Genomic DNA, 12,648 nt, shown 5'->3' with positions numbered 1-12,648 from the left:
AAAATTACTTCTGTTTGAAAACATTGTGTTTGCTCTTGTTATAACTTACAAGGAGCAGACCACATTTCTATAAAGAAAGGAGACTGGAGGATAATCTAATTTCTTTCAGTATGTTTACTGTATGCATTTCATAGCATTTTATCTACAGTCAGTTTCAGTTTCTTGTATAATGTGCGCTAGACAGACTCCCCTGATTCTCTGTTTCTTTTATATAGAAAGGAGTATTATTTTAGTAGGAAATCATCACTCTAAAATCACAAAAGGTGGAGGAGAGATTAACTAGAATATACAATAACTGAAATTTTTTTTTATATACATTTTTTAAATTGGCTATATTTCCCTTCAACGGTGTCTTGTTAAGTAAGATAATATTTTAAGAAATTTCAGGGAGAATAAGCCATTCCTTATTTCCTCTGTGCATTAACAAATTGTGCATTTTTCAGGATTTAATTATTTAAATTATTGAATATTTTTTTCTTCCTCTGAAGCAACATCAGCTTCACAAATGCTTCCTATATACAGAAAATGTATGTGTGTATATGTATACTTGAATGTATATTATCTAGCTATGTAAAATTCCACATGCACTTCCCTAATGGAAATCTTAATATTGAATTCCTATAGACAGATGAATTTTAATAGTTAATGTACAGGCTTGTACTTGTTTAATATACAGTTAAGTAAAATCAAGGGATATTTACATACATAAAATTCTGTTACTGAAGTTTCTCTATTACTCCTTGACAGTGCATCTAAATCCAAATAATTTTAATAAACAAATATCTCTAAATGGTTGTGTCATAATGACCAAAGAAAATAGTTCCTTCCCTTCTTTTTTGATCAAGTGCTTCCAGTTCTCAATTTTTCTAATTACTTACTGTTAGAATCCAAATCATTTTTTTTTCTTTTGTATATAGAGAGGAAGTAGCCTTTTGCATAAATTGTACCACATCAAATCCATCGTTAACTTCATGTAGCCTTCTAGTGATCCTCCAGCATCAACAAGAATTCAATGTATTGGGGAGAGTCCTTCTTCTGTAAGTTAGAAAGAACAATCAAATGATCACGTGAAACAGAGGGAAAGCACTTTAGAAAATAGGCAAGTGGCCCCACAAAGGCCTCTAAATGATAGACAGAAAAACAGTATATCACAAACTGAAGGAAGGAGATCAAAAGCTTATTTGACTGGAAAAGAGAAGGAACGTATGTTAAGACCTACTGTGATTTAGAAGACAGTAGCTCTGCAGAAAGGCAGGGGACAGAAGCTGAGAAGGATTTATCCTGAATTAGACCAAATCTAGTTCATTTGAGCCAACTGATAAAGTCTGAACATGACTGGCCCATGATTATATATGAGGCTTTTCTTAAATTAATTTCTGGTTTTATGTAAGAATTGAAGACAGCATGGTTAAGAGCATAATATAAAACATCTGAAATCCATGCACTTCAGATAGAAAGATAATAAAACAGTGCCGGAAAACATATTTTACAATAAAAAAACAAAAAAAACTTTACAATGAAACAGTGCCGGAAAATATGCACTGAAAATTAAGTGAAAGGAAAACATCTATTGGTGTTTCTGTCAAGATGTATGGGGTTTTTGTTTACATGCAATTGAAAATCGAATAGAGTTTGGCAGTATTAAGTGTTTAAAGACAGTCACTGGATTTAGATAACCAAGTTCAAGGAGATGTAAATTTAGTTTCTAATTCACGCACAATTGGTGGAAAATTGAAACACTTGGGAAACTGAGAACTGCCATTTCATTATTATTCACTTTAAATTAATGCTCATACAACATAGGGTACACTCTCAATCTCAAACCTCATACAATGTAGCTTGCCAAATGTCATTGACACTCATAAAACTGCAGAATACAAAAGTCTATATCTAGCTTTGCTTGCCTTTTACATGTTTAAGGAAAAAAATGTTTTCTCTAGAAAACCACGACACATAAGATCAAGCAGTAAGCAGTACAAGCACAGAAAATCTAATATTCAGGTTCTTGAAGACTGTATCTCTTCTAGAGATATACCATTTACAGTATTGATTTAGAGTTCATTTGTAATTCTTCTACCTAGAATACATTGAATGTAATGAGCATTTTCAGTTACAAATATAAAGGAAGTATTTTGTAGATGTTTGTAGCGTTGGGTATTAAAAATGGGAAATCTGGATTTTGTTTGTTCTAAGCCTTTATTTTTTTTATTGAAACTAAGAAATGCTAAAAAAATATATATAATTATATATACTCAACTTATTATTGCCTAAAAAAAGAAATAACAACTTCCTGTCAACTTGCTTCTGAACCTTATCTTCTATTTAAAAAATGTTGTAAGCAATCTGACTCTGCAAATATTTTTAAGATTCATGAGAAGGGAAGATTAAGACAATACTTATCCATGTGTCTTGTAGAAGTACTTTATATCATCTGGGTAAATGCTGTCATAACTTCAAATATATGTCTTAAGTGATGAGATTTAGATAGCTCTTCCTAGTTTGCAAAAGATGCGAGCAACAGTTTCCCCTATGAAATAACACAGAAATATATGATGTTTGGTAGATGAAGGTGGACAATGAAACAAGTACTTAAATAGATTTAGATGCAATTATCAATTAATAGATTTAAAGGCAATAGTTTATAGGCAACTTTTCTATTTGACAGTATTAGGACAAGTCTTCATAATAGATCTGTCATACCTGATTTTATACTCCTCTTCTCTCCCATTCTTTACACAATTTTTAAGTTAAAAATGAATTTTGCATGGTGCTCAGTCGATTGGTGAATTTTGCAAAACAATGATTTGTCAGCTCAGATTTCCAATCATGTACAAACAGAATTAAGCTTGATGGGATACAACTGATTTATGGATTTTGAACTTCTACCTGTAAAATATATTTAAAAAGAGTGATCTCTGATTTCACCAGAAAAAAAAAAAAATCAGTGAAGGTGTAAATATTCTTGTTTCTCTTTCCTCTTCTGCATTGTCTCAGATGTGGCAGGTTTTCCTTAGATTTCAAGCATGCTGGTCTTTACCTAAACCTGCAGTAAAACCCCAAACTAAAACAAACCAAAACAAACCAAAACAAATAACCGCCCTCACTCCCCAAAACCATTTACAGAATAAATACAATGCTTTATAAATAAGTATGAAAATTCTAAATTAATGAAAGAATTTCTTTGCCATTAGATGGGGAGGGTAATGTCTTAACAGACTAATAAATACAAGTCTTTTTATTCCTGTAAGAAAAACTATGTAGAAAGACTAGACCTTTAATTGACAAGACCTTTAATTGCTAATTACATGTAAGTTACCTCCTTGTCTGGTCTGTGTTAGGAGGTACGTGTTTTGAATACGAGTAATACTTAAGTGGTATTTTGAGCATCTGAGAATTTAGAGATATATTCAAGCTAGTTCAAACTAGGACCATCAACCCTGTTTACAGTCATCTCCTCCTGTATTGTACACATACAGAAGCAAACTTGCATTTCTGGGCAACACTATAAAAAAAAGTCATGTTGTCTTGCTTAGTTACAAACAGGTTTCACGGGGTGGTTTTTTTTTCAGAATAATCATTCTCTCTTTCATGACAGTAATGCATAAAAGTAATGAAATACCTTTTTAATAGCCCATTCATTTCAAAGCACTGAAAAGTTGGCATGGAATGAGCAGTTCTTGTTTTATCTGTTTTATGTTTAATCACGTTGATTAAGAATTACAGTTCACTGCTGTAATTACACCGAATACATTCTCTGGGGGACTTTCATTGTTTTTAATTTAGTTATAAACACCCATTGATTTTTCACTCAGTCCCTGTGGAACTTTAAAGGTGCAGTAGAGGTAGAAGAGTCTGCAGACAGTTCAGAAGTGATAGGATTCCTGTATGCTTTGCAGCGGAAATAGAAACCCTATTGAAGAGGGTTACCTAACTGCAGATATGCTCAAATGCCTGGCCAAAGCACTATTCAGATTGTTAGAGATAAAAAATACCAACAAACACAGAGCACAGTGAACGCCATATGAATGCTGCACACCCTACCTTTAAGTATTTTGATAGTTTTCTGAAGTTTGAGGTTCCAGCTGGTTAAAAGCAATAACAACATCACCTATAATTTTCTCCTTTGAACACAGAAAACAGAAAGGTTAGGAGATGTCATGCAAAAATATTTTCTATAGATGAACTTCAGAAAATGTGAACTTATGATTGCAAATACAGCTCCAATTCTTTCTTATTTATGTAGATTTTACTCCTAACACTTTTAGTATACAGCTAATGGGAGGGAGTGGAGTTGTCAAAATTTTTTTAGCAATCAGAACGTTTGTTCATAGATTTTCCTGAAAAAATTCATTCACTTACTCCTGCTATAAAACAGGCTTGAATCTAATAAACATTTCTGTTTGTTTGAATGTCAATTATCTAAACATACAGAATGATCACAGCCAGCAGCCTCTCAGAAGTCAACGCATTTTTTTCCCCTGGATCTTTGATGCACCCATACAGCATCTTGTAACGTTTTTTGTTGAACAGAAGCCAGAACATAAGCAGAAACTGAGCTTCCAGTGCTTTCTAAGATATAATGAGAGGATAAAAATATTTGAAAACAAGATGCATTATTTCCTAAGAATGCTGCTATAGATAGAAAGGTGCCATCAGCAATAACCGAACAAGGAAATACAGACGTATGTCCTGAATGCCACAGTTCTTCAGAGTGTAAATACCACATTGAAAGACTAGATTTCTGTCTTCCTTTTTTTTTTATAAAGTTCTCCACACTTTTTTTCCTTTTTTTTTTTTTTTTCCCCAAATCACAGCAGCAGAACATATTATATAAATGATCTTAATGTTTTAATATAATTGTTGAGGTGGTGAGCAGCATTACTTAGCCTAAAGGAAAGGAAATCCATAATTTACAGATGCCTGAACTCCTGTAGTGCTATTTGTTCAGGTTTGAACGGAAAGATATCTGTTATTAAACTAATTGAAACTAGTGGGGAAAAAAGTCAAACAAGTGTGCAGGCTCTTAGGCTCTCTATTTCAGATAGCAGGAATACAGAACACAGTGTCCTGGTAACTGTCTGACATTTGCACCAAACCTGTGACAGGCCACGCACAGGTCATCTTATTATGGAGCCAGAAACCAAGGACCCAGTATTGTCAGGGATATACTTTATTAAAAGCTACAGCCCCTCAGTGTAATGGAGACACCAATTTCTATGCACTGCTTTATGAAGAAATCATTTTTATCCCTTCATCATGTGGGCCTATTTGTCCCTTGGTCTTATAGTGTATCCTTTCTGGAACAAAATTACAGTCTCATAAAACAGTGCAGTGGTATTCTAACTATGTAATTAGAATTCACTGTGAAAAATTGTAGACTGTTATCAAGAACTGATTGTTTTGTTTAATTGCTGATTATAAAATAATAATAAACATTGATTGATAAAACTTTTATAGGCCAAACATTGTAAAGATATGTGCAAATAATATACGTTGTATAATTATTAAGCATAAGTATGGGATTCTTTAATTTCATAAATCTTGCTAAATGTTTGGGAGGTTTTTTGATCTATATCACAGACTATTTCAGCTCTATTAAGATAACTTGTTTCTGTAAATGCTTGAGGTAATCTCACCCTCTGCATCCTCCTTGAAAAATACCATGCTGCAATTTTTTTACTAGGCTATCCTCTTGCATAGTGTAAAGACCTCTTTGATTAAGGCTGGATGAATCTCACAATGTCAAGATTGAAGTCTCAGAATGTTAATGGTTACTTCTTTTTAACAGAGTATTCCAACAGTGAATTTAGAACTTAGTGAATTTAGTCCCATTTAGGAACTAGATTATAATTAACAGAGATGGAGAGAAGCGTGAAGCAAAAATTATCCCACTAGTTTGACTTGAGTTTTCACAGAGATTTGGTCTGCATTCTATCCGCTCTGTGTTGCACTCCTCCCATTTGATAAACGTCCTCCCACATCCAAATTAGAAATTTTAGGATACCTAAACTAACAGTTAATCAGAAAATTTGCTAATAGTTGTTATCATTTTCAGTAAACTGAGTTTCTGTTATATCAAATTTGGTTATACAGGGTTGTATCAGCAATCTTGCTGAATTTTCGATTGCGTTCCAAATTCATGAAGCATATTATTTAACACAGATATGGCAGCTGCCTTCTTGGCTGACATAATAGGAACTTAACCAATGACAGAACCAAAAGCATAAGCTATTACAGTTCTAGCAAAATTGTCAACATGCTGTTACCGGGGGCTATAAGAAGTTATATCCTCTGTGTAACGGGTATGAAGGGTACTTACAATGTAGTCTCACCAATGGATTGCTTATTTCTATTGCCCAAAACAAGCTCAAAAAATTGTAAAATAGATCTGCAACAACTGTAATAGGAGCTTAGATGCTCCTTAGTGCACACATGGGATCTTACATGTAGACACATAAATTTATGAGTTTAAATTTGATGTTGAATTTGACCTTGATTTTTTAAGTATAAATTCTTCAGAGCAGAAGAGTGTTATGGGTTTTATAGAGCATTCAGTGGCCCCTGTAGAGCTCTCTGAAGCCATGAGGTATTCCCTTCCCCAGATGGTAACCTGAGAAGAGATCTCTTTTATTCAAACTGATGTTTTCTGTTATATCTCTGCAGGAGTTTTCAGAGACAGCTCAATGAAATTCTGCTGTCAGGAGGTAACCTACTGCAACTGATACTTGATAGGCTTAGTAGTTGTACAAGGAAGGTGAGGGATTAATTTCAGAGAAAAGAAAAATAACCTTTTCAGAAATCAAAACAGAGTCATAAGAAGAAAGAAAAAAAGGTGAAGGGATTGTTTACAGAGCTTAAATACGTTTTTTTCTTTTTCTTTCCTCCCCATCGACTTATATACAGAGTGCTAGCTAACTGTTCTCATGGTTGATTATAGAAAACTTTATTATAGGCAGAGGTAAAGGATATGGAAAGCACAGAGGTGGGGTTTGTCTGTTTGTTGTTTATTGATTTGGTTGGTTGCTTTTATTTTGATTATCCCTGAAATGAACCTGAACCTGAACCGTCTGATTTAGTGAAACATGTGGGAAACTTATCTTTATATCCGACACAAAGCTTATTGTGCTATATCTCCTTAGTTAAGAAAAGACTTTCTCTAACCATTCTTTTATTTCCTCTATTTTCAAAAAGTACCACTGTCTTTTCAAAGAGTCCCATTAGTACAGATTTTGAAAAAGAACAGTAGGAATTTCTCTTTCTTTCTAAAGAGCACTGGACTCCTAAGAGATATCCAGGTGACAAAATATGTTTGTGGCAGACTGAGAATAAGTCATATTCCTCAAGTAATCATCAATAGATTTCCTTCTCTTTGACATCTTTGTGCAATGAGGTACCAATATTTTCTTCAATTCAAGCACAGATGTCTTTTGGGGAAGATTGTCTTATTCTTAATTATTTTCACTGGATCAATAAATGCTTTTACCATTTCAAGAACCTGATTTTGGATGAAAATAAGACCTATCTACTAACATAGTCAATACGGGCTACCTGCCCACTCCCATTGTCAAACCTCAATAACATTTGAACTCAATGATTGACTGAAGCCTAATTTCAGAGAAAGGTAGAGATTTTAATGTTCTGTTGCTAATTGTATGTTGGCTAGGAGTCTGTGGCTGTGTTCCTGCTTATCTGTTGAGAGGTACCATCAGCTGTGTCCTTTAAACATCCATGCCAAATGCATCTATTTTCTTTGTCTGGAATTAGGGGTTAGTGCAGAAGGTTCTTGCACTTTTTCCTTACCTTCCTTTATTTTGCACTCTTTCTGTTTGTTAAATTACCTCATAGTATCAAGTTTAAGAAGTAGAATAAAATCTGTCTATGAAAGATGTGGATACAAGGATATAAGTACACTGTATGAACAATAGGGACCTTAGTGCACCTTTGAAATCCATAAACGTGAACATGACAAATTAAATTTAGCAAATAGATTGTGGCGTAAAACTGTTAACATTATTAGTGAGTACTAATAAATAAAGAAGAACTGCAGCTCAACTTTCAGAGCTGAAGTAGAGCTGGCAGGAGATAAACAGTTTAAATAGATTTTTGCCTGTACTTTGAGAATGTTTGATACGAAAATTGCTGGGAAAGGCAGTAAAAATATGATCACTTTAAGTCATTTGTGAGTTCTAAAAAACAGCAGTGGGATACATGTCCTATAGGCAATACCATTTGTAAATGACTTCTGTGGGAACTATTCATAAATAAAATGAGTAGAGTTCAGAATAAAAATGATAAAACTGACATTTTTTCTCACTGAAGTTGCCAGTTGGAGGGAAGGACTCCCTAGCGGGCCATCTCTAATAATGAGAATATCGAGGTAACTGTTAATGAGGATAAATGTATTGGGAGCTTTTTGGAGGTTTTAAGTGCCAATAGATAATCTGCAGTTCTCCTTAACTGCAGGGAAAAAGGTATCCAGATCGATGGGGAAAAAAGACTTGAAAATGTGGCACTCTGTTCCTTGATTTAAGTTCTCAGATGACCATGCTAGAAAAAGGAAAATTGGCACAATAGATAATAAAAAATACAACCTCAAGAGGGCAGGCATTTATCCTTTACAATAATCAGAAAGTATGAGCAAGAAATTTTCAACAATAAAATTAAATATAGAGCTTTTGAAAACTCAAATAAGGCCTTAGAGTTTATGATAGTGACCCTATTTCCTTTATAATAACGTTTGGAAGCTACTCTGTGCTTAAATCTGATAAATGATTCTTTGTATGTTACAAAATTTGAGTGTCTGCATGCAGAAGCCCAAAGGGACAATAGTAGTGGGAGCGATACAGGTTTTATAGTCTGTGCTAACCTCAGGCACAAGACAAAGTAAGGATTTAAATCCTTTTATGATAAAGCTTTGAAAAGACTAGAATTTCTTTCTCCTTTGTCACACATTAGGGAAAGTCAGAACTTTGAAGAATTAAACAAGCATGGAGTAAGAAGCTGAGTAATATTATAACCACCTGCATTTAAAAAACAGCTTTGAGGTTTTTTCTAGTCAAAAAACTGTCAACAGAAGAAAATGTGAGAAGTTTAAACGAAAGTAATAAATACAACTGTAGGTTTGGAGACACTTGTTCTTATAAAGAGAGGACATGATTGTTAAAAGGACTGTGGCAACATAATTTTCAAAATCTGATTGAACATAATTTTCAAAATATGAGTGTTTATTTTCAAAAATATTGCTCCAACTCTGTTGATTTCTTCATTTTGGAAATGTTCTCCCCCTTGAAGAAAGTGAAGAGAGTTTAAATTGTGTTAATTATATATATAAATGTATGTATATGTGTATGTGCACATACAGATTAATACGAATGCATTAAAATATGGCACTGTATTATAACCATTTAGAACTTACAAGTAACAGATCTAAGTATTATTCCTGTGCTTCTATTAATTTTTTCCTTCTAATATACACTTATGAGACTCTGAGTCTTGGTCTACCTTGCAAAATACAGTTTGCTAATATTTTGTGGTTTTTTTTATATTCCACTGTAAATTCCACGCAATCAGGGAAAATCATCTTCCCTGCTACCAAAATAAAACTACATTCCCAATGCCACATTCAATGAGACATCAGGTACATCAAAATACGAGGTCGGTTTTAATACCAACAGTTCTGCCCCCACCCACCTACCTGGAGTAAAAAGAAAAAAGGAAGAAGAAAAAATAATAAAAAAAAGTAAGAAGACAGACAAGAAAAATGAACACAGAAAATAGGAGAAAATAAAAAAGGAAAAAGAAGAAGAAAGGAAAAGAACCTACAAAGAAAAATAACATATCTGAGACACAATTAGAAAAAAAATGTTTCAACCTCCTCAAATTGCTGCTGCCTCAGAATGTAAACCCAGGGCTTTTGCCAGGGTGGGGCTAAATTTTTTAAATCTTTTTTTTTTCTTTCGCTACCTTTGTTGATATAATAAAAGTATTCACTCCTGAAAATCTTGCCTTGTTTAAAAATTCGACATCTCCATATTGGGTTTATTTAAGTATTTTCAAGTGGCTAAAAAATATTACTAATCCACCTGTGGCTATGGAAAATATTAATAATATTTTATTTATTGACTGACAAAGGCTATATAAAAAGTTTATTGGTTGCCCTCTAACTGTCCCATTATTGCCATGGTGGGCAAATCAGTAATGACTCTTTTCAGTTGCTTACAGATATTAATCAGTTGTATTGGCTTTGCGGCATTCCTGAATTTTTTCAAATGTAAGTAATTACAGTTCTATACTAAACTCGGGACATTAAATGCTGTGCCACCTAACTCACTTTTCAGGTTGTGATCAGGTCACACACAGACAATGAATAAAGAATTATTTTCTCCTTGAAATGAGAAAAGCTTAAGGGATTCCTACCTTTCTGTTCCTGGCCACCCATTCATCAAATGGATCACTCAAACTAAAAATAATCATGAAGAATCATCAAGAACTGAAAGGATCTAAAAATAAAGGAAAACACATTTAGAAAATCTCCAATGAATAGTGACAGCATGCATTTTGTTAAAACCTATGGCATATGCTAACATTATAGGCCAAGAATCTGGCACTTAGGAAGTTAGGTCTTCCCACTTTGCAGACACGGGAGAAATGCTGATGACCTCGGGCCAATCATCCAAACAGGTGGTTCCAGCCAAAGTTACCTCCCCCACAGGCCCTATGATTTCCTGCCAGTGTCAAACGTCTGACCACAGTACAGATCTTAGGGTACATAAGTACTGACTTGTGTCCCTCTTTGAAACATAATGCAGTCCTCCAGCTTGGAAACTGGGAGGAAAGAGCCACGGCAGAGCAGATAAAACTCCAGGGCATGGCACAGAGTGAGTGGTCCAGCTGCCATCAGGTGTCAGTGCTGCAATTATTTCTGTGGAGCACGATTGGTTTGTGAAACACTGATAGTAAGATGTTTACAGGATTAAATGAAACAACATATTAGTACTGATCTTGTCGTGATTATTTCTTCTGAAGAAAGAAGCTACAGAAAAGCGTACCTTTAAGGAGCTCTTGCCAGAAACAGCTGGAATAGGCTGCTGTACTGTGCCCATGCATCCCTGATATCACGCAGTTGTATGTTGGATTGGCCTTGGATGCTGCACAGTTCAGCTGAATTCCATTTTTACCTTTAGTCTGTGACATCACTTGGAAACTGCTATCTGCTATCACAAGTAACAGATTTCAGAAACCAGAAAGCTAGCATTAACATTCTTTCTTTTTTTTTAACCAAAAATCAAACCAAGTGTTTGTTTTTTTTCATCAAGCCAAAAACTGCTAGCAGCTTTTCTTCAGTTGCTGTGTTATCTGTTTCCGTATTTATGGCCTTGTATGGTCTGCTGAACAAGGGAATGTGTTGCAACAAATCTTAGCTGTAAACATATCTTTTTCTCAGAGCTGGTTGAGATATTTTGGTTGCTGGGACAATTTTATCTTTCTTCCCCTTCTCTCTTCCTCCTTCTTCATGTAAATATTATGAAAAATGAATATAAATAAAAAGGGAACTCTTCTCTTTTACCTTATTATATCATTAGCAGTGATAAATTTCTATTTTCTTAGAGCAGTCAGCATGCTTCCTTATAGCCCCATGCCTAGATTTTCTGAAATGGGATGGCTTCCTTCACTCACATGAAACTTTGGAGTTCTATATCCTTTTATACTTGTTTAACTGACGTTTTTTTCTGAGTGTTTGATTGTTAAATTAGCATTCTTCTATTTCTAGAAATGCTACATTAATAACATTAGACAGATAACAGTAAGGTATTATACTTTACTTTGCATGTAGCTTATTGTATGTCTGATATGAAACCAAGTGCTAGTGCCTTTTCCGCTTCAGCAGGAACTGAATGAAGTCAAGATCTGTCAGATTCCTTAACCCTGAGTAATTCCTGTTCTATCCACCACACAACGTATATTCTCCTAGTGAGTGCTCACTGCACTGGCAAAAGCAATCAAGCATCTATCCTCAGTGACTGAACAGTGGCAGTAGTTACACAGCACAAAGTTCTCAGGTGGTGAAAATTTCTGGCAAAGAAAGATAACGGTGTCTATGGTGGAACAGTATAACCAAGCGTGTAAAACATAGCAAGGCTTATTTGTCACACGTCTTCATTCTTGACATCTTGTGTCAAGTTAAAACCAGGAGAATGACTTGCATTGACAAGTGAGTAATGACAATCTACAGCAATCCTGGTGCCAGGGCAAAAAAGCTAAAGGCATGGGCAGGAAGCTGGAAGCTTTGAATGTTCTCTTGAAGTCCTAGGCTTTTTCTCTTACACTACCAGAGCTACAGACCAAACTAGACTGCTGATTCTGTTCTGAGCTTTAAATGTCACTTGTACGTAGAATTTATGTGGAAATTATTTAACTGGGAAAAAAAAAATCTAAAAAGTAAACAAAATCACTGTGACTCTTATTCCTGGCTGATTGTCTTCTGACTATCAAACAGAAGACTAGTTCTGTAAGTTAACTGCATATGGGAGGTAACTTTAAACGCAGCATGCTCTTACCTCATCCCACTCTTAGCTGGAAGCCACCAATCTTATCTCTATATCTTTATATGAAGCAATTTCAAAGATCTTCCCTATTTTATATAGACAA

Source organism: Chroicocephalus ridibundus, chromosome 2 (genome assembly GCF_963924245.1).
Source record: "Chroicocephalus ridibundus chromosome 2, bChrRid1.1, whole genome shotgun sequence".
Taxonomy (NCBI): domain Eukaryota; kingdom Metazoa; phylum Chordata; class Aves; order Charadriiformes; family Laridae; genus Chroicocephalus; species Chroicocephalus ridibundus.
This window is presented reverse-complemented; position numbering follows the sequence as displayed.